At 41.3% G+C, this 22,012-nt stretch overlaps 1 long non-coding RNA gene across 2 annotated transcripts in view; it reads right to left on the bottom strand.

Moving 5' to 3' along the window:
- Positions 1-4,617: 4,617 nt before the first annotated feature.
- Positions 4,618-22,012, bottom strand: part of LOC140594944 (uncharacterized) — a 68,953-nt gene continuing 51,558 nt past the window's right edge. For both annotated transcript variants that reach the window (XR_011996210.1, XR_011996211.1), the window contains 2 exons: positions 7,914-8,096; positions 4,618-7,355 (listed from right to left, as the gene is read on the bottom strand). This is a non-coding gene — a long non-coding RNA (uncharacterized lncRNA). The remainder of the gene's footprint in view (positions 7,356-7,913; positions 8,097-22,012) is intronic.

The raw sequence follows: 22,012 nt of genomic DNA, 5'->3' as shown, positions 1-22,012 counted from the left end.
CAATGTTGAAAGGCAGGGATAGGATTCTCGAATAGCAATTGCCACAAAACACAGCATCCCATTAGACTCACTCTCTTGACCCACTGCAAATGTAGCAAATACAAAAAAGAGAGAGACTTCAGTCCAAATTGGGTGCAGGTTTTGACATGTAGGGTGTAGCTGCCAATGAAAATCTTGTTGCTGAAAGGAAGAGCTAAAGCAGCAGGGGGCAGGCGGCTCAGAAACCACAGGGGGGCAAGGAAGATCTGAATGAGCAGCCGATGCAGCTAAAGACCAAATGTTAAAACAAAGAGTGTCAGAGGCACAGAAAAACTCCTGCTGCTGGTTTGCCTGAATGCTGTCTTCTGCAATCTTAAATTTGGGGTTAAAAGAAAGGTCGAGGAAAGGGCCCAGGTATTCCTGCCTTAGTGGCACAGCTTGCTTCCACCCAGCCTAAGTGATCGGTGGCTGCAGTGTGCCACCTAATGGTGACACCAGTTGCTTCTGATTTAAGAGGGTGGTTGCACTTTTTAAAAATCTGAAGCTTCCCTTCTCACTCTAAGTGAAATGATAAGAGCATAGTTCTGTGACAGTTACAAACAGTAGCCCTGCTTTACATTTCAGTCTTTATGACTCCAATGAAGATGTTGAGTATGCTTGCTTCTAAGTATTAAGATTCGGATTAAATATCAACTAGATGTGATGACAGCTAAAAAAAAAAAATGTATAAGTACATTGTTAGGCTTAATGAATTCAAAAAACAAAAAGGGCTGGGCTTCCTTACTGCATTTCTGCAAATCCAGGGGTTTTAGGCTACATTTCCCCACATCTTTATTTTCTCCATCAGTTCTACATTTTAACTAAGTGGCAGTCGTACACAAAGTTTTAAAGCCAAACTTGTTAAAGCTAAGAGTCTTTCCCTAAGAAACACATTTTCTGCATCATTATTTTCTCTGGTCATTTCTTTCTTCTTTACATTTTATGCACATGCCTTATCAAGATCCATTCTTTGAGGACTCCTTCTTTGAGCACGCTGTCCCCATTGCGTTCCTCTATCACGGGGTGACTTGTACAGGGATTTACATCATATTTATCACCAGAGTAAAATTAACAGGAAAGAAAAGGGCTATGAACCCAATACTAAATACAGAAAAAGTATAAAAGCCTGAAGCTTGAATCTCAGATAAACGCAGTACGAACAGGATGGAAAATGCAGGACCACCAGTGGTCTGCGAGTCTGCAGCTCCACCCCTTGGCAGGTGTTGAAAGTAAATGATTTCTGAATCAGCCACCCTGATTTTTTTTAATATTCATTAGCCGTGTGTGTGTGTGTGTGTGTGTGTGTGTATGTGTGTGTAAAAATTTAAGTTTTGGGAAATAGAATATGATTAAAGAGATGGTGGCCCTGCTTCCTGGCAAAGGAATCACCATAGCAAAACCACAAAAGGAGACAATTATTTTTCCTTTCCTTTTAGGATTTTCTGTACAATTGCTTTTTTTTTTTTTTTTTTTTAGAATTTATTTATTTATTCATGAGAGACACAGGAAGAGAGGCAGAGACACAGGCAGAGGGAGGAGAAGCAGGCTCCATGCAAGGAGCCTGACGCGGGACTCTATCCCAGGAATCCAGGATCATGCCCTGGGTCAAAGGCAGAAGCTCAACCACTGAGCCACCCAGGCATCCCTGTAAAATTGCTTTAACAGCAACTGCAATGACTTGAAGTTTGGTGCCTCAGTGTGTTGAAGCAATGAGGTCATAAGACACTTAAAAAGCAAGCGACTCAACAATAAGTTGGGTTTCCATCCTTGCAATTTCATCTATGCCTTGTCACACTGGTACATGCTAACTGCTCAAATCACTGCCAGTCATTTTGTAGATTCTGGGTGTCTTGTAAGCTAAGCAAATGATCCAACATGTGCGAGATTTACAATGACATCACACAACAGTCTCATTAAAAAATTTGTATGCAATATCCCTAGAGGCAAGAGAAATGTTTTTTAAGGAAAACAGAGCCTTGGTTGAAAATTATGATGAATCCAGTAAGTAAGGAAACTAAGGCCAGTAGGGGGCGGGGAGGGGCGTGGGGAGAAGGGAAAGGAATGCTGTGTGACTTTCTGCGGCCAGGTGCACAGATTGAATTTGTCATCCAACTTCCAGAAACAGCGCTAGGCTGCAAGGGTCCGTGCTGAACCCCAGAGGCTTTGGCGAGGAGATGCTGCAAATGGCCAGCTGCCGCACCACCGGGTGTTGCTCCAAGTTACAGCTTATTTTCCTGCCCTTCCAGATATGAAAAGCAGACTGTCAGAGCCTAAGATGGTCATCCATAAGCTCAAGAAGCCTTTGTCTGTGGCCCTGGACCTCATGGTGATCAAGCTGCAATCTGGACTTACTTGGGACTTTATCCCATGAAGACATTTTTGAGAATTTTAAGAATTATCAATTGCCTCAAAGGTTGCTCTTGCGATCTAGCTTGGAAATATTTGCCTTTTTAAAAAAGATTTTATTTATTTTATTTGACAGAGAAAGAGCACAAGCAGGGGGAGTAGGAAAGGAAGAAGTAGACTCCCGTTAAGCAGGGAGCCCGATGTGGGGCTTGATCCCAGGACCCAGAGATCATGACCTGAGCTGAAGCCAGATGCCTAACCAAACTGAGCCACCCAGGTGCCCTCATATTTGCCTTTTCAGCCCTTTATTGCTTTTCCTTAGATTTTGGGCCTTTTTGGTCCTTGGTACATTCATTATGATGTGATAATTATCATCAGTAAAAGGCTTTTTTATTGGAAAAGAGCTAATGACAACACAAGGCAGATTGTCTAGCAGAACCTCTGAAACCTAGACAAGGAGGTCAGCAGTTCAGAGGAGCCTCCCCAAAGTCTCATACACATTTTCAACAGAGACACTCACACCTTCTTCCTCATAGTTTGCATTGCCCTTGGATTGCAGATCCTAGCTCTTTAAGTTTTTTAACATATAAATTTTAAAATCCATAGTCCCCAGTAACATGGGGAGTTGTTGTCACTCGTTGGCCTCCCATCCCCTTCTCCTATTGAACCCCCTCTTGCCCACTCCTCTATTCACCCTCGGAAGATGCTCACTGAACTTCAATAAGAGGACTTCAACTTAGTTTCTCAATTAAGTGCCCCTGGAGCTCCTACAAACTATCAATGCTTGCTCTCATCCCAAGAAATTCTGATTTAATTGTCAAAGATGGCATCCAAACATCAATATTTTTCTTAATCTTCCCAGATGTATCTATTGTGTAGTCACGGCTGAGACATCTAATTTTAAATGACTGGGTCATGACTAATTCACATATGCACTTGACGTCTTTTGAGCCCAACCTGAGGTTTCAGTAGCTGTTATTAATGGTGAAGAGAGACCTGTTCTCCCCTCAAGTGAATCTCTGAGTGGCCACAAGTCTCTGCTGAGGCTTACACATGGCATGGCTAGCAGAAGAGGCAGCGTCTCTTAGAACATTAGAGACTTCATTACGTTAACCTGTTTCCATATCATTTTATAACATTTTGCTCTATTTTCCATTAAGGCAAAATTTTAAAAGAAGTTTTGACTGTTTGCTACATCCATGTTCCTCTCATCCTGAAAGCAGAAGAACAGCTAGCTGGTGTCACAATCATTCCCAAAGGGTTTTTAGGGTGCCAACTACAGCTTCTACTGACATAATAAAAACCTTACTGTGTTAAAAATATAAAGTCAAGTCCCTTGAAACTCTTAATAATAGGAAATTGGCCCCACAACTAACATTATCAGCTTTCCATGCTGCTTAAATTTATTTTTGAAGGAATGCCTTGAGAAGTGGGAGCCAATGCAAGAGGGTCTCCAGGCTTTTGCGTGTGTTCTGGAGACAAACAAGCCAGATGAGGCTTCAGATCCTGGGGTTGAACTTTGATGTCACAAGCTGAGTTTCCTTTCCTCGGTTGTAGTATGGGGAAAATAAAATTGGCCTACTGCCCTTACAGGGCGGTTGTGAGAACCGAACTCAGCTAATGATATAAGAGGGTGTTATCAGATGTGAAGCCCCTTACACAGGGAATATTTTACTATAGGGCAATGGATAAGGTCCCCTGGGAACAGATTCTGGTAACTTATCAGAGGCCACACAAGGGATCCTCTGGCTCCCGCACATGTATTACAAACTATTACTCCTACATCATATAAAACAGTTGATAGGACAGGCATTAGAAGTCAAGTTCATTCCCAATACTCAAATAATCCATAATAAGTCATTTTTAGGAATATCAATAATCAAAGATGTGCAGAAAGATTTATGTCTCCTCACTTAGTCATCAATACTCATTGTGTACCTACTATGTGACAGGGTCTCTTTAAATCCCAATGTTGGTTACAAAATTATTTATGATGCCAGAAGTATGGGAACAATCAAGATGTCAAACATTATAGGAATGTTTAGATAAATTTGTAGATGTACTCAATTTATAATTTATCATTATTCTACTATTCTATAATTATTCTATGTATAATTTATAACTATTCTATAATTTATTCAATTATGGAATATTATACAGTAAGTAGAAGTAATGTTTTGAAAAATATTAAAGATATGGAGAAATGTTTATAAGATAATGTAAATTTAAAAATCAACATACTAAATGAAAATACATAAGCAGTCCCAATTTTGTTTAATACACATACAATTTTAAAAGATATATACATATATATGTCTCTTCATTGTCAAGGGTGCAATTAAAAACACGAGTATTTTTCTTAATCTCCCCAGATATATCTGTTGTGTAGCCAAGGCTGAGACATTCAATTTTAAATGGGTCTAATTCTCATATTCTACCTCTTTCAAGCCTATATTTCAAATGTGTATACACACTAAAAATGTTTTTTAAATTACTTTACTCTGGGTGGTAGAGTTATTTTTTTATTGTATTATTTTTTCTTGTATTTTCTGCATTTTCCAATTTTTCTATGCTAAGCGTGCATTGCCATTATAATCCGCAAATGAACAATAACTTGTTTTTTCTAAAATAAAAAAAATGAGTGCTTAACAATGAATATAAATTATTGTTCTTATTAAACATTATGATGAAGCTTCACTAATGCTCTCATTTGGTATTTTCCCACATAACAGTGCTTCCAAATTATATTCACTCAGAAAAAGTTTAAAGAGATTCTCTTGTATTTAAATGACATCTTTATAAAATTAGCCATTTCTTTATGTGTATTTAAGCTCCTAGAAACACCTTTCAGTTGAAGTACAGTCATTCCAACTGAGGTCTTCTGGTTGCTATGACAATTTATTTCTTATCTCTGCTACCCTGTGATCCCATCACTTTAGCATTTGGCAGCATTTTACTTGAATTGTTTGTGTAGTGATGCAGAGAAGCTTTGAACATTCTTGCCTTTATATAATATTCTTTAGTAAAAACTAGTCCTTTGGTATGTGCCATTTGAAGAAAGTTCAGAGGGGAGAAAATAAATAATTCATAAGAAATAACAAGAGAACCATCATGCCTAGGTAGTTCTGAGCATAGACACACACATATGCCACAGCTGACTGGTAAATAGGATTTGAGTAGTGTAGTTGGCATGTATTGCAGTTAAGCAGCAAACCTAGGTTTACCTTTTGAAATACACAGAAAAATAATGCTACCATCATTCATGTATTCATTCTTTCACAAAATATTTAAAGAGCACCTCTTCTGCACAAGTCCTATGTTACGCGAATAATGGGAGATACACAGGACAATGGTCCCTGCCCTGAAGAAGCTGACATTTGGGGTGAGTGGGGGTACAGAGTGTTGTCACTGGGAAGTGGCTGCCCAATCAGAGACTACACTTCCCAGCCACACCTTGGATTCAGGGTGGCCACCTGTGATACTTATCATTGAATGAGAATGGACGCCATCTGTGTCCTTTTCAGATCATGTTTTTATGAAATTGGTGCACCTTCTCCATGCTCTCAGCTTCCATCTGTTAGAAGCTAAAGAATCTAGGCCCTAGTTGATGGCAGAGCCCCCACAACATGGAAAAAGTATGGGTCTCATGCCGTGGTGGTTCTTAAATAGGTCCACAAATTCTTTGATATTCTTCCCTCAGAAGTTGGAGCTTCCTTTCATTATGAGCTAGACTTGGTGACTCACTTCTATCTAACACATAGAATGTAGAAATAATGACAGAGAGTGGCTTCTGAGTATAAGTCATAAAAGACAGTCTCCATCTTGCTCCTTCTTGGATCTCTTGCTCTGGGGAAAGCCAGCTGCTCTGCCACAGGGACACTCAATGGACAGGTGAAGAGGCACTGTGAGTGAGTCATCTTGCAAGTGAGTCTGCCAGCCCCAGCCAAGCCTTCAGGTAACCCTGGCCAACAGCTTAACTGCAACTTCATGAGAAATCCTAAAGTCAGAACCACCTAGCTGAAACTCTCTCAAATCTCTGACCCACATAAATTGTGACATAGTAATTGTTTTTAAGTAAGTAAGTTTTGGGCTAATTTGTTATGCAGCAATATATAACTAATAGATAAAATATATGGGTAAAATTAATAAAGTCCTTGAATCAATATGTGGAGATCAGCCTCTAACCAAACAGGAATCCCATGTTTGACTACCATGTTAAACTACCAAAAGTTGTGGGTTTTCTTTCTTAGCACAGCTAGCATAATCTTACCTAATTTAAGGAGGTTATGTATGTTCATATTCAATCTCCCATGTGCCACAATGTTTAGCACTTTAAGGTACTTAGTATTTGTTGAAGGAATAAATGACTATATGAAAAAGCCACACACGCCCTAAAAGAGATACATACTAAGTACAGGAGACACTCAGAGGATGGAGGGCATTTTCATTGTGAGAACAGAACATTTTTCATAGAACTGATGACATTTGAACAGTGCCTTGAAATCAAAGAATTCTGAGAGACAGACGTAGGGGAAATGTATTCCAGCTAGAAGTAACATCAGAAGAACACATACAGAGATTTTTAAAAAAAGAAAAGAATTTGAGGGCTAATAGATTATCCAGTTTGACTGAAACATTGAGTGATATGGAAGATTAGGAGTCAAAATTACAAGGAATATCTGTGATCAAACCCAGAAGACTGGAGATAAAAAGAATTGGTTTCAATTTCAGGCCCATTGATAAAATGTGAATGAGGAGAGCTATACCTGGCCTCAGTGTGCAAGACTCTTTAAAGGCTGGGAAGACAAAAACACTGAGAATCGTAGGCCACTGATGTAAGCTGTGACAAGTCCCAGGGGCCTTTCCTCCCAAAATGGAGTGAAGAGATGGCTCTGAGAAGCAAGGAAGAGCTTAGGCCCCGCCGTGTCCTCCCAGTGCTGATGATGGCTCATTCTTGGTCAGTCAGTTCTATTCCTCTTCATGAGTAAATTCTGTAAGCATGGAAGAGATTTTCTGTAAGCATGGAAGAGATTTTCTCCCATGTAAAGTTGAACAATGAGATATCAAAAATATTTGCTTCAAAAAAAAACATTTGCTTTGGCCTCATTAGCATCACGTTCTAAGCAACTGAGCCAACTAGGGTTTGAGAAAGATCACACCTGAATCTCGGGCTGGTCTAACAAAAGGGAAGCCAAATATTCCCTAGCCGGGGCTGCTCATTGCCCAGCCTCCAAACATCAGCTATTCTCTAGAAGCAGAGCAATGGGCCCCATGGAGGGCAAACTTGATAGGTAAAATACACCATATTGTGCCAAGAAATTCAAGCTTACATTTGGCCCAGCTAACAGAGGCGATCTGTTCCCAAATAAGCAAGCTGTTAAGCCCTGTAGGACAATGGGAGAGCAGCAGACAAGACAGAGGGGGGAAAAAGTCATCTCAGGGTTCACGAAATTCTCGTAAGTCTTCAAAGACCCTTTCGCAAACATTCCCACATCCATCTCTGGTGTCCCTTCCCTGGTCCTGCTCTCACGGGTGCTGCGTTTGCTTACCCTTTGACTGACATTTGTGACCATTTCCTGTGCTGCAACTCTTAATACCGCTTTGGTCTTCCTAGAAGATGGGCTAATTTCATCCAGCGAAGCTTCCTTCTCTCCTTGTCTCTGTCAGAAAGAATGACTCACTGTGCCTCTTTCATCTCTCTTCTGGGGGCCAGCACCACACTTGGGGATCCTCTGCAGCATGAAGGAGGAGATGAGAAAGTTGCTGGTATATTTCAGCTGGCTTCGTTAAAAACAACTCTAGGCACTACAAAGCGTGTGTTATTAATATGCATATGTGATATCTTTGAGGCAGAGCTGCCTTTAAGGTGTATTTTCAGCAGGACAACATTTTCCCACGTGAGAGGAGAACAACAGTGAATCATATGTGTGGGAGGGAAAAGCCTGTGGGCTATGTACAATACTTACTCCCTTTGTGTCTCGCTTCCCTCTCCCCCTCGTCCCCTCCCTCCCATTTTATTAATGGTTTCTGCAATTACTGGTAACAGTACATTGCCAGCAAAGAAAAATCGTGAGCATCTGACAGATCATTGGAAAGAGGGGCAAGAGAAAGGTCGCATGTGAAAAGAAGGGAGGGGATTCATGGCCAAATGGAGTTTCCAAAGCGGGGGTACTCAAGGATACGGGGAGGTCAATGATCCAACTGGGGATAGGAGTGTCTGCATGATAGCACCTGATATTTTATAAATAAAAAGAGAGAATTAGGAACAGGAGAGGTCACCCTGAGAACACATCCAACATCACTGAAGACGATGCTCCTCAAGGGATTCTAAGTGGAAGGCCTCAAGAAACTTGGTGGAGCCTATTTTCATATATCCATTACAGGTTAAAAGAGACATTTTAAGTGAGATACAGTGGTTAAAATATCCAAGAAATTGATTTGGGTGGTTTTTTTTCCCTCTTTTATTTATTACTCAATGTACAAAAGGATTTTGTATTAAAGCCAGAAATGAAAAATATAGCCGCTGAAAGATATGTCACATTAAATAAGTAAACAAATATATTTTTATATATTTATATAAAAATATATATTTATATATTTTATATATATATATGCATATATATATATATATATATATACAGTCCCTAAGAGGAGTATCAAAAAATGCTGTTACAACTTGGCTTTGGTTACTGGTTTGACAATGGAAATATCAGCCCGGCTAAATACAACTGGGTTCTTATTCATATGGTATAGCAGAATTCCAAAATTGCACACAAGGTTAGAATCATTTTGCCTATCAGAGTGACTATAGAACACCTGAACCCAAAAGCTAATATTGAGATTCAGTAGAAGGAGAATATTACTATTTACTTGTATTTATTAGTTTGCAAACTAATATTTGCACATCAATGTTTGTACACCACATGTTCAGTGGATACTATGGTTTTTATTTTTAAAAAAATGTTATGAATGGGAACTGTGGGGCTGAGAAGGTATGTGTACTTGAAAAGGCAAATCTGCAACATATTTTGTGCTTGCAATGTTATACCTTATCCTTTATTCAATTTAAGCAAAATTACCGGTAATTGATCATCTTAATAGTTGGTATTTTTTTAAACTACAATGCTTAGAGTCTTTAGAATATATGTGAATATAGACACTAAAATTTTATAGGCTCCATTGGTTCCATTACAAAGTTTGGTCAAGTTAAGGAAAACATGTCTGTGTCAACCACCTGAGGCAGGCACACAGGAGTGTTGGAACACATATTCAGTGTCAGGTCCTGAACTAAGCCCAGAGATGAATGAGATAAAACCCCTTTATTGAACTATAAGGAGATATCACCTCACATCAGTCAGAATAGCTAAAATCAACAAGACAAAAGACAACAGGTGTTGGTGAGGACGTGGAGAAAAAGGAACCCTTGTACACTGTTGATAGGAATGCAAACCGGTACAGTTGCTTTGGAAAATAGCATAGCGTTTCCTCAAAAGTTAAAAATAGAACTACCCCACAATCCAGGAATCACACTACTGGATATTTACCCAAAGAATAATATTTACACTCATTCAAAGGGATCCATGCACCCCTATGTTTATAGCAGCATTATTTATAATAGCCAAATTACGGAAGCAGCCCAAGTGTCCATAATAGATGAGTAGATAAAGAAGATGTGGTACATATATACAGCAGAATATTGCTGAGCCATAAAAAAAAAAAAAAAGAATGAAATCTTGTCATTTGCAACAACAGGGTTGGAGCTAGAGCTAAGAGATGTAAGTCAGTCAGAGAAAGACAAATACCATATCATTTCACTCATATGTGGAATTTTAGAAAACAAAATGAGCAAAGGGAAAAGAGAGAGACAAAGCAAGAAACAGACTCTTCTTTTCTTTACAGAATCTCAAGCAGACTGCACACTGAGTGTGGAGCCCGATGTAGGGCTCAATCTCATGACCCTGAGATCGTGACCTGAGCCAAAACAAGAGTCAAACACCCAACCAACTGAGCCACCCAGGTGCCCCAAACAGACCTAACTCAAGAGAAAAAACTGATGTTCACCAAAGGGAAGGGGAGTGGGAGGATAGGTGAAATAGGTGATGGGGATTAAGGAATGCACTTGTCATGATGAGCACCAGGTGATGTATGGAAATGTTGAATCACTGTATTGTCTCACCTGAAACTGATATAACACTGTAACCATACTAGAAGTAAAGTGTTTTTTAATTTTTTAAAAACCTTTATTGAAGGACTCCAAAGATCAGTGTGTTTGAAATAAAAGAGAAGAGAAAATATCACCCACTACATCTAGGAGCCTTCACCCAGAGAATATTGTCAGAGTCATCAGACATGCAAGATGCCCCTCAGAATTCTGACCTATTTTCCTGGTTACCCTGAGCTGGCCTCATCCTCCAGGCCTTCCGCTCCTTACCCCAGCACTTTGAGGTTAAATGTTTGCTGATGACCCGACAGAGTCCGCTTCTTCGTCAGTGCCTAGCTGTGCCCGAGAGCACTGAGGATTCTAAGAAGACATCCACAGAAAAATGCCCTGGTGGGGTTTCACTGCCATCCCCTCCACCAAAAAAGGCAGCTTCCACACATCATGACACGGGGCCAGCTTCTTCCCTCAGGTGGCCTCTAGAGTGGAGCTCCAGCCCTTGAAATGTAAGAGGCTTTCAAAGCCTGCCTGCTTTCTCTCTCACCCTTTCAATTCCAGTCTTTCCAGCTCCACCGCACATTTGGAGAGGACCCTCTGCATTCTTGCAGCAGGAGACACACAGTTGACCAAAGGCAGCCCCACCCTCAGGAAGTGCAGAGTTCAGCAAGGGACATGAGGAACAAATTTTGAGGCAAAAACGAGGCACTGAATGCTCTAGGAGATCCATGGAGAAAGAGAGTCCATCTTTGGGGGAATCAGAGAACACCTTGTGGAAAAATGACATTGGAAATAGGCCTTGAAAGATGGCCTTTGGCTCTCACCAAAACCCATCGGAATTGACATGTGAAGATTCAAGAACATCTGGATCCTACAAGATGTTACATCCCACCAGAGGCAAGAAGTATCCCCCACAAAATCTGACAGAGAGAAAAAACACCTAAATTTATCTAAAAACGTCAGATTGCTTTCCAAACCTATCTCTTTTCCTCTTACACAATGAAAACTTCCAGACATCTTCTGTTTAAACTACTTGCTCACTATTTTTGCAATCTTTCCTTATGTTCACCCCTCCAGATACCCTGGCATCTGGATGACTACTAGGTCTACTGAGCTGTCCTTTCATTAAAATGGTAGGAAAAGTTGTGCCTCAAAAGAATAGTTAAGGAGAACAAGAGAGGTGCTTTGCCATTGGCTTTGTTTCCAAGGATTGGCCTTCCAGTAAAATTAACAGCCCTCCAATTTACAGAGGAAGCACTAAAGTAGCCACTAAATGCCAATCCAACACTTAAAAAATATGTCAAATTTTATTTGTACATAAAACCCTCTACTGTTAATGTACATAAATGCCTACTAAACAGGCCAAGAGGAACAATCATTAAGTAGATTGACAGACTGGTTACAGAGAATGGACAGAGAGGGACTTACCAATGCATTGGGTACCCAGGGACCCAAGTATAATTCATGAATCCACACCAGCCAAGCGGCACTAGCATGAACTGCCTGTCAGGGTGGAAGTAATTGAGCTGGATATGATAAGGGCATTTGATGAAATGAAGCAAACAGTGTTTCCTTTAAATTTGGTGTCATCTCAAGTCACACTATATTCAAACTTATGTAAGAAAAATCAGGAAAAATACCCTGAATAACTATGCCTGGACAAAAATAGTTTAACAGATTTGCATTATTTCTTAGTCATTGGAGACAAAAAATAAATAAATAAGTAACAACATTAATTCCCTGATGAAGGAATGTAACTGAAAACCATCATCACATCAAGGTATCCTAAAGACTCCAAAGCACCCAGATAAAAAAGGTAAGCATTTTGGATATTGGAGATATTGGACTGTAGGGATTTCTGCTTCCCTGTAGAACACTCTAACACAGATTCCTGCTCCAATCTGCCTACTGATTAGCTGATTATACTACCTTTTTTTTCTGTCTTATCAATTAAAAAAAAATTCTTGGCTAACAGAATTCTTGACCTAGTCTTGCAAAGAAGTGCTACAGAATCCACAAACACTTCACAGAAGTAGAACTTATCAAAAGATGCCTGTCATGTTTAATGAGTAGGAATGGGAATGGCACCAATATCCTCACAGGAAAACATTAATGTAGGGGAAAGAGGGGAAGATGAAGCAGATTCCATTCAAGTCAACTCAGCAGGAATTTACGAAATAGTACTAGACTGCTATAGTACTTTGCTATCTTGAAAAAATATTTGGCACAGTCCTATCTCTAAGACAGTAATGAAAAAAAATTTTGAGATTTGGATGTCAATACGTCTCTGTAAATGATAAGTGTTATATTTTCTGATAACTCAGATATTACTCAAGCTCACCACTGGAAAAAAAGTGATGCCTTTGCATCTACGCTATAGACCAGCTCCACTCAACAGGTCCAGCAGACAGCAAAGGAAGACCCTGCATAGAAAGACACAGGATAGAGCATTTGTCAAAGACACAGAATAGAGCATTCGATTCAGGAAAACTACTAAGGGCAGTCTAAACTCTGTTAAGATTAATGAGCAAACAAAATTATCCATGTTGTGGTGATTTTCAAGGACTTTTTAAAGGGATTGAAGGACCTCCAATGGACCTGGATGTCATACCAAAAAATTTTAGCTTGAATACATAAGCTATGATTTTTTTTCAGTTTTTTTCTCTTTTCATTTCACAAAGCACATGAAAATGTTGACCACAGTAAAAGAAAACAAATTCGATAGTCAACAGAGAAAGAGCTTGAAGAGGATGATGGAATCTAAAAGAAATAAGACCTAGGACCAGGTATGATAGATGCTGTAGAAAGGAAAATTCAACGCATGGAAAAACTTGCCAAAGGTCCTAAAATCAGATCACAGAACGGGCTACCTTATTAGGTGATGAGCCTCCATCACTACCAACATGGGAGACAAGGCAACTCTTGTCAGGAATGGGGTGAGCTAATTCCTACATTGGTTTGGGGGTGGTACCCGATGACCTCCATAGCCTGGAAGAGTAGGGGGCTCCATTCTTCTTTCTGAGGGCCAGGAGGGCCTGGGCACTGTGCTCACTTGGGGAAGCACAGCCATGTCAAACCAGGAGGTGTTAAACCTTTATTCCAGAGAGCTTGTTAATTCTGAGTAGCACAGGGACCTGGAGATTAGTGAATAATAAATAAAGCATTTCTTCTTTTGTTGGTAGCGTCTGTCCCTGTTCATTAACTCTCTCTTTCTGGGCAGCCAAGAGGGTTTCTGGAAGGTGTGATGCTTTTGGGTATTCTCACTGCTGAGCAGAGCCACTAAACAGCTTAAAGCATACTGTCTCCACTACCCAAATGGAAAATACAGAGTGTTCTCCTTTGCCACCCACCACCACCACCACCACCCACCCCGCCCACAACACCTCATTCATCCCCTTTCCCCATCTGTAATATCAGAAACCATAGGTATAATCTACATACTGCTTACACCTCACTATCCGTTGGTATTTATTTGTAAATGACTCAGATTAAACAAATGGAAAGATTACTACTTATGGCCTTATTTAAAGCTACTGATTTTATTTTTTCAAGGTCATATTATGGAAGGTCATTTCTTTTCATTAGTCTCACTTGAAATTTTAGAATTGGAAGCTTTTTTTTTCTCCTCTTCAGAAAGCAAACCAGTCTTATTTGCTTTCCACTGCGATTATTTTCTGTGTTGATGGATGAACAGGGACTATAAAGCCAGACCTAGAGAACTGCCCAGCTCAGGGGAAGAGCTCGCCATTCATTTGTGATGCACCGCCACTGCGCCACTACTGCATCAGCAAGAGGAGGCACAGGTTACGGAAGAGCCACACTCCCGGGGTCTCTCCTCAGGCTTCACACTCAGCCCGCCCCGGGGGGAGGGAGCATTCTGCAGGTGGACCCCTCCTCCATGGGACTCTCCTCTGTGTCTGCATCACTGAATTCTTCTGATTCTCCTATTTCCCTAATGCTAATTCTATGCCCCTTTTGTTGGCTTCACATTCCCCTCTTTTCATCTAAATATCACTCTCCCTTTTCCTTCCATATTCCTCCCTGCCCTCAAGCCCTAATTACTTTACTGAAAATTATGCTCAGAATCGCATGTCTTTTCCTGACCTGGCTCCTCAGCCTCAGACCTGCTTGTAAACTGCCTGCTGGACATCCCCACCTGGATGCCCTGCTGACCTGAGAGTGGCAGCAGCCCACTAACTGGGCACATAACCATCATAGGGCAGTTCCTTTAGGCCTCCTCAACTGGAAAACAAAGGAGCTTAACGGAATTATCTCCAAGGGGATGATAATATGGCAATTTCATCAGGTGTTGAACTTACTCTTGTCCTATAATAAGCTCCTGTTCTTGTTTTCTGCTTGACTCCTCCCAATCGAAGTAGACTGAAACCCCAGAGATCTCCAGGCCCAGCTAAACACAGAACCATTCAAATGGAACCAGATCCTGCCTCCAGCTCGGGGTTCTTCATACCTTACCCCACCTCAGCATTTCTCAATCTGCCTCCTACCTTTATCTTCTCCAGGACACTCCATACTCCAGCTCATATGGAGGTGGTCTGCTCATGAATCTTAAATACCCACCCCGCAGCTTCACACCTCTGTGGCTTTTCTCTCTCTCCCTCCTCTCAAGCACCTCCTTTCACTCCCAAATTCTTTTGTCTACTGGAATCACACCCACTTTGCAATGCTACCTCGAATTCAGCCTTTTCTGATCCCAAAGAATCCAAAGTGTCTCTTGGACATTTCTTGGATGTTCTTTGGCAATGGTTCTTCACCTTGACCATGCATTTGAATCACCTGAAAAGCTTTTCTGAAATCCCAGGCCCCAGGCCGCACCCCAGATCAATTAAATCAGAACCTCTGGGGAAGAACCTCTGGTATTTTTATAGCTCCCCAGGTGATTCCAATATGCAGTCAAGGTCGATAACCACAGCGTTGTACCATTTATCACTTTCTTCCTTGTAGTTGTAATTACACCGTATTTGTCTTATTCCCACTACTAAATTTGAAACTCCTTGAGGGCACAGACCATCTTATCACATCTGCTTATCCCCTGCAGTTCTTAGTGAATCGGAGATGCAATAAATATTGTTGGATTGAACTTGGAAACTTGAAATTGACCATAAACTTCAATTTCAGATCTTGCATACAATTTTAGAAAAGGAATCTTATTAGTAGAGGACTAATCTGAATTAAAAAAAAAAAAAAGCAGAGTGTTATTTGCCGTTACCAAAAATATTCTGGTATGACTTTCAAACCAAAATCATTCTCATTAAAGACCGATGACCTGCCAATATGAGTGTGGCCGATGCTGTCCTTTGCTTTTACGCTTTCCTTTCTGAGCTGCTCACCAAAAAAATGAATATTCTGTGATTCTTTGAGAGCCGACTGTCAGCTGTGACTGCGTAGATGTGCTCATTTCTAATTGAAATAAACAAAAGCAGTCGGTAAGTTGCACGATGATCTACCTTTCCTCAGCCCTGAGACAGAAGGTACCACAAGCAAAACTGCTTTGTGAACTTAACACAGAGCATCTGACCTCCTTTCAGGAACTGCAGAAAATGAAATGAAAAATGAGACAAGGAAAACTTGCCAGCCTTTCATATGGTTGCAGTTGCTAAGGTAACTGCTTTCTTAGCCTCAACCTGTCCAGTACAGCCTGTTTCACATATTCTTCTGGGTTTTTTGAAAAGAAGGATATCAAAGAGGGAAAAGATCATAGAGAATAAAAGTCAGGATTGTACTGGTCCAAGCAGAGCCCTGTGCCGTTTTCTCCTTGCAATGCTCCTTCCCAGTCACCTGGAATATTTGCCACCTGGCCAAACCCTCCTGGAACTAAAAATCATAGAATTAGCCGAGAAGGTAAACAAAACAATAGGAAGCCCTATTTGACATGCAGCTGTAGCTGAAGAACTGCTTCCTCGCCCCACCTGGGCTTTCTTTCCTGCTGGGAAAGTAGGAGGCAACTCTTAACGCAGCAGGAGCAGCGCCTCAGCCCTCTCCTGCCCCACATCTCAGGAGGAAGTGCTCCAAGTTTCTCAGCATCACCAAATGTGACCTGGAGCTCCGAGGCGGCACCTGAACTGCACACGTGGGTCGGTGCAGGCGGGGACCTGTAGAGTTTCCAAGCCAGGCTCGGGGAGGTAAGGGGCTGGCCAGGGGAGACAGGGGAAGCCAAGGTAGTAAGGAGGTCCTCACAGAGGCTAGGAAAACAGAAGTAGGTTCACAGGAAGGATGGCGCATTCCATCAACAGCTAATTAAATAAGCAAATATTTCTCCAGCATTTAATGAGAAGACACCAGGCTTGCACAGCAATGGGTAGAGATTGATTTTGAAGAGTAATTTGGCAGCAAGTATTGCTGCACTGCATATTCGAAGGGGATGCCACTTTCTTCCTCCATTTTCCATAAAAATTTTATTTTCTGAATGAATAATCTACTGATTCCTTCAAGTCTACCTACATATAGCATCAATAAAAGTTCTCTATTCAAGAGACTAGTAGCCCCGTTTGAATCAAGGAAGGGGGACTGGGTAGCTGGGAGAGAGCTGGGAGGAAATTCTTTTCACAGCCAATCATTTGCTCTTTTTGAATATTGAACTATGTGAATATCTGAAAACCAGAAAATAATATATTAAAATAAAATTCAGTGATGCTTACCTAGGCTAAAATGCCCAAAACTGTACTACGGATATTTTTTAGAATGTCTTAGGACAAATGTGTATTGATTTTTCTCCAATTTGTAAGAACTTCATAGGACCCAGATAATATATTCAATGTGATTATCTTCTTACTAATTGTATGAAAGGTGTACGTATTTTTATTTTGTTTTATAAAATATGTATGTCATGAACATATACTTTAGAAATATGGGATTCTGGGAGTCTGGGTGGCTCAGTCGGTTAAGCATCTGCCTTCGACTCAAGTCATGATCCCAGCCGGGGTCCTGGGATCGAGCCCCACATTGGGCTCCCTGTTCAGCAGGGAGTCTGCTTCTCCATCTCTCTCTGCCTCTCCCACAGCTCATGCTCTCTCTCGTTCTCTCAAATAATTAAATAAAATCTTTTTTTAAAAAAATGTGAGATTCTTCCTATATTATGCAACATACCTTCATAAATTCTTTTTATTCAGACCCCTGGGATATTACAAATGAGCTGACAATAATGCACTAAGTTCTAAAAACATTTTGGGTTTTCTTAGCCGTTTATGTGAAAACGCATTTCTCCTGAGGCTTCAACAGAAAGCCATGCTATAGGAGGGAAATGCATTCACTGTAGTCCGGAACTGTAACAGGCTGGTCCAATCCTAACTGGACAACTTTGGCCAAGTTACATACATACTTTCACTTTCTCAACTAAAATACAGGAAGCACAATATAATCACCGTAACTTAAAAAGGCTAATTAATGACCACTGGGACACTATCTGATGGAGTGTGAAATCCATCTGAACATTGATTATAGATGGTTTTTTCCCTCATTTTACAGGTGAATGAAAAGATGAGGATGTATTCTCTCAGATGTGTGTCTCCTGCCAGGCGAGTTCCTGCGGATGTTACAGCTGGAGGCTGGTATGGTCTGCTAAACCCAAAGATTACCATGTGGTCACATGGGACGTGGGAACTTTGTAACGCTTCTGGAGAACTGCTCCCCAAAATCAATAGGTCAAAAGGATTTCCTGTATCTAAAAGGCATTGCAGTAAAATATACAAGAAATCGACTTGAAATACAATATTGAGTGTATTACAATCTGGCTTAAACCCAGGCTTCTGCTGTCATCCTCTTCTCTGGGAAGTGCAGGAATGATCCATGAGGCCGGTGAGGAACGGCCTGTAGTGCTTCTCCGCAGATGTCGGGGGTTCTCAGCCCTGCCTCAATGTCAGAGCCATGCTAGGAACCAATAAAGAACACGCAAGCCCCAGATCTGCTCCAGAACCATTAAATCCTAATTAAATCTAAATGTGAGGCCCTGGGTGCTTCCCAGGCTGAGAGTCACTGGTTTCTATGAAGAGTAATTTCAAAATGTGATTAGTTAAGGGTAAAAAATATTCCTGAATGCAAAGACCATCTTAAGAAGTTATTAAAATATTAGGTGGATAGGTGTGTGTGTGCGCTCGCACATGTGTTTTATGCATTAACATGTTTCCTCAGCATTTTTGTTCTTTTGTTTGTCTTGCTTGTGTTTACAGAATTGCCTCCCCTAATAAAATCTGGGGCAGCCTGGACATAGGCATACATCAGAGAAGTGAAAGATGTAGCGTCCCACCAGGCAATGCTTTTGTTGCTTAGGTGCCAACTACTTTGCCTGCCTGAAGAATGCAAACTCCCATATAAAACCTTGGCCAGCCCTGCCTGAGCTGGCTGGAAGATTCTACTCTGGGCCAGGAAGCATTTTCAGTTCCCCACAGCAACCAGTTGGCAAGGACTTTGCTCACACACGCAGATTCTCTCTCTCAGGTCTCGTGGCCAGGAGCTTTTTGGGCACTCTGAACAAAACTTCTCCTTCAAGGCTTCCTTGTCTCCAGAATGCTCGTCGACATGCTCTGCACACACATGTATTTTGCCCGGGGAGAGATTTCCTTTAGGATTTCCTTTGAGGATGCATTGAAAGTGTGGACTTTAGGCAGGGCCAAAATGACCTGTGGACAGAGGCATGTGCAGGCAGCATCTGTGTTCCTTCCACCTTGCCTGAGATTCGATAGAGTATCTTTGAGTCTGGGGAAAAGAAGGGTGGAAAGCTCAAGAATGTCTTCATTTCCTTTCCTGTCAGTAAGCCCCTCCATAGCCTGGGCTTTGTCAGCTCCAAGCAGACTCCCGTCTCCAGCATGAGGCCAGGCTGCTTGGATTTTGCTTCGTTTGGGATCTAACTCAACCTCATTACATGCCAAATACCCTCCAGGGCGTCCTACTTTTCTGGATCTTCTCCTGTGTCAGAGCTCCTATGGCTCCGTTTCTCTATCCTTTGGGAGAACAGCACCCGACCACCCCCCACCCTCACCGGAGAGAGAACTCCAGGCTGGCTGGCCTGCTATTCAAAACACTGTGCAAACGCATTTGGGGATCTTAAGTGAAGATTCTGAAAAGGTGTATCGCTGGGACAAAATTTTACCAGCCAGGTTTGAAAATAAATGGAGCATGCTCTGAATTTGATTGAAAGAAAAAAAGTGATTCAAAAGCAATTTGCAAATTGGGCTAGAGAAAAAAATTCCCCTTTCTCTGCCTCTGCCAAGATTTCTTCTGGTTCCTTTCCTCCCTCCCAATCCAAACCCAACTTATTTCCACTTCAAGTCGAGAAACTAATGGAGGTGGAAGTAGGCTTGTTTTGAGAAACCAAAAATATTTCAGACCATGCAGTCTCCACAAGAAATAACGATATACTGAAATTTCCTAGGTTCTAGGGCTACACAGACTTATAGTTGGGTTCTTCATCTGCCACATGATGACCATGTATGTTGAGCAATTCTCTTGATCTCTTTGGGCCTCAGTTTCCCTGCTAGTAAAAGGAGAATGATATCTCAAAGGATTAAGATGAGGATTCAGTAAAATAACATGACATACTCATGTGCAAAATAGTATCTTTAGAAGATGCAAACTAGTTCATAGTGAATGCTATAGTTCCAGTTTTACCTTTTGAACTTACTGGTTGTATAACCCTGAACAAGCCACTTAATTTCTCTAAGCCCCAGTTTTTTTCAAATATTAAATAGAGGGACACCTGGGTGGCTCAGACAGTTAAGCATCTGCCTTCAGCTCAGGTCATGATCCCAGGATCCTGGGATCCAGAGAGCCCCATGCGTCAGGCTCCCTACTCAGTGGAGAGTCTGCTTCTCCCTCTCCCCCCTGCTCATGTTCTCTCTCTTTCTCTCAAATAAATAAAATTTTAAAAGATATACTAATCAGAAATTTAAAATTTAACTCACAGTGTATGGCACATTCTAAATGCTCAAAAAGTCATAATTTTAGAAAAACATTCTTTTAAGACACTTTAAGATTCATAAAGATAATTATAATAGTTTTCTATTAACATGTATAAAGCTCTGTCTCAAAATATTTGCTTTACTGGCTTATGGGAAATTTGCTAAAGAACACAGTTAATGTGTTTATGTTTAAGTACCAAGTTCTTCATTTGTGTGGAGTGTTTGTTTTGACCACTGGAATAAAAAATGTCATTGTACTGGATACTTCAAGTCATGACGGCAGAAATGTTTCTGTCTCTCAAGTATGAGACTAAGCCATGTCACCCTACACCAGATTATCATTTGCTCCATTATCGAATGGGCCTTTGGTGAGATCTTACGAGTAACAAGTCAACAAGAAAGAAGTCTCCATTGTGGTGATGGACGATGGTGGGGCAGCGGAAAGCTTGTCTGGTTCCGGTAGGAGCCTGGGGATGGGGTGTGGAGGAGAGGGAGAGGTCGGTACTACAGAAGAACTGCATTCCGGTCAGGACACCAAGACCAGACCGCAACAGCAGGTGCAGCCTGCCCGATCAGACAACGCCCTGAGATCCAGTCTGTCCCTGTGACTTTCTGTTGGCGGAGATACAATCATGACAGGATGTGATCTGGTTTTGTCTAGACATCAGCCACCTCCATCCCAAGAGGCAGCATGCTCAGGGGAGAAGAGAATCTGGTGTGAGAACAGAAGCAGGATATTGAAAGGCAGCTGGTGGCAATCCTTCTAGTTTTTTATTGACTTGTCTGCTAATAAGAGTTTACAATTTGGTTGATATACATGTGGACAAATGAGGTAAAAGTGTGCAACATTATGCAATAGCCAGGGCCAAGAATAAACTGCCATGTGGCTTTAAAGAAACTCTGAGGTCTGCAAAGTGTGAATTTTATGTTCTTATTATTTTCAGGGATGAGGTAGGAATTAAAGCACTGAAGCTGTCCCAAATTCATAAGCAGAGAGCACTCAACTCATCCAACCCCCTCTCTCCACCATGGGCCCTCAGCCACCCATTAAAATGTGTATGCACACACACAAACACAAACACACACACACACACGCATACACTCACACACATGCACCCATGCTGCCTTCAGCAGTGCCCACAAAACCCTCCAGGACAGCAATCTCCTGTTCCACCTTTCCCAAGAGACTAACAATCTCTGGTAGCCAGTGCCTCCATTCCCCTCCCATAATCTCCTCTACACATCTCAGCCCCCACCCTCTGCATTGATTAGAGGGAGGCCAAGAGCTTGTCTCCTGTTATTCCAGGCTTCACTGTGCCTGACACACAGTAGGCACTCGTTAAAGCAAGGGACAGAGAGAAGAAAGGATGAGGGAGGGAGAAAGGAGGAAGGAAGGAAGAGCTCTTACAGCTCAATTAACAATAACTTGTCTTGACTTCAGTCATTATCTTGTTTCTTTTCCCATTTTTGCTCTAATTTCAAGCTCCCAGGAGGAAAGAGTGATTCAAAACTAAGATCGAATACTTGACTGCCCAAAGCAAATGTATTTCTGAGACAAAGTCTGTAGGTATAAAAATAGATG

This window comes from Vulpes vulpes, chromosome 13 (assembly GCF_048418805.1).
Source record: "Vulpes vulpes isolate BD-2025 chromosome 13, VulVul3, whole genome shotgun sequence".
Classification (NCBI taxonomy): domain Eukaryota; kingdom Metazoa; phylum Chordata; class Mammalia; order Carnivora; family Canidae; genus Vulpes; species Vulpes vulpes.
This window is presented reverse-complemented; position numbering and strand designations above follow the sequence as displayed.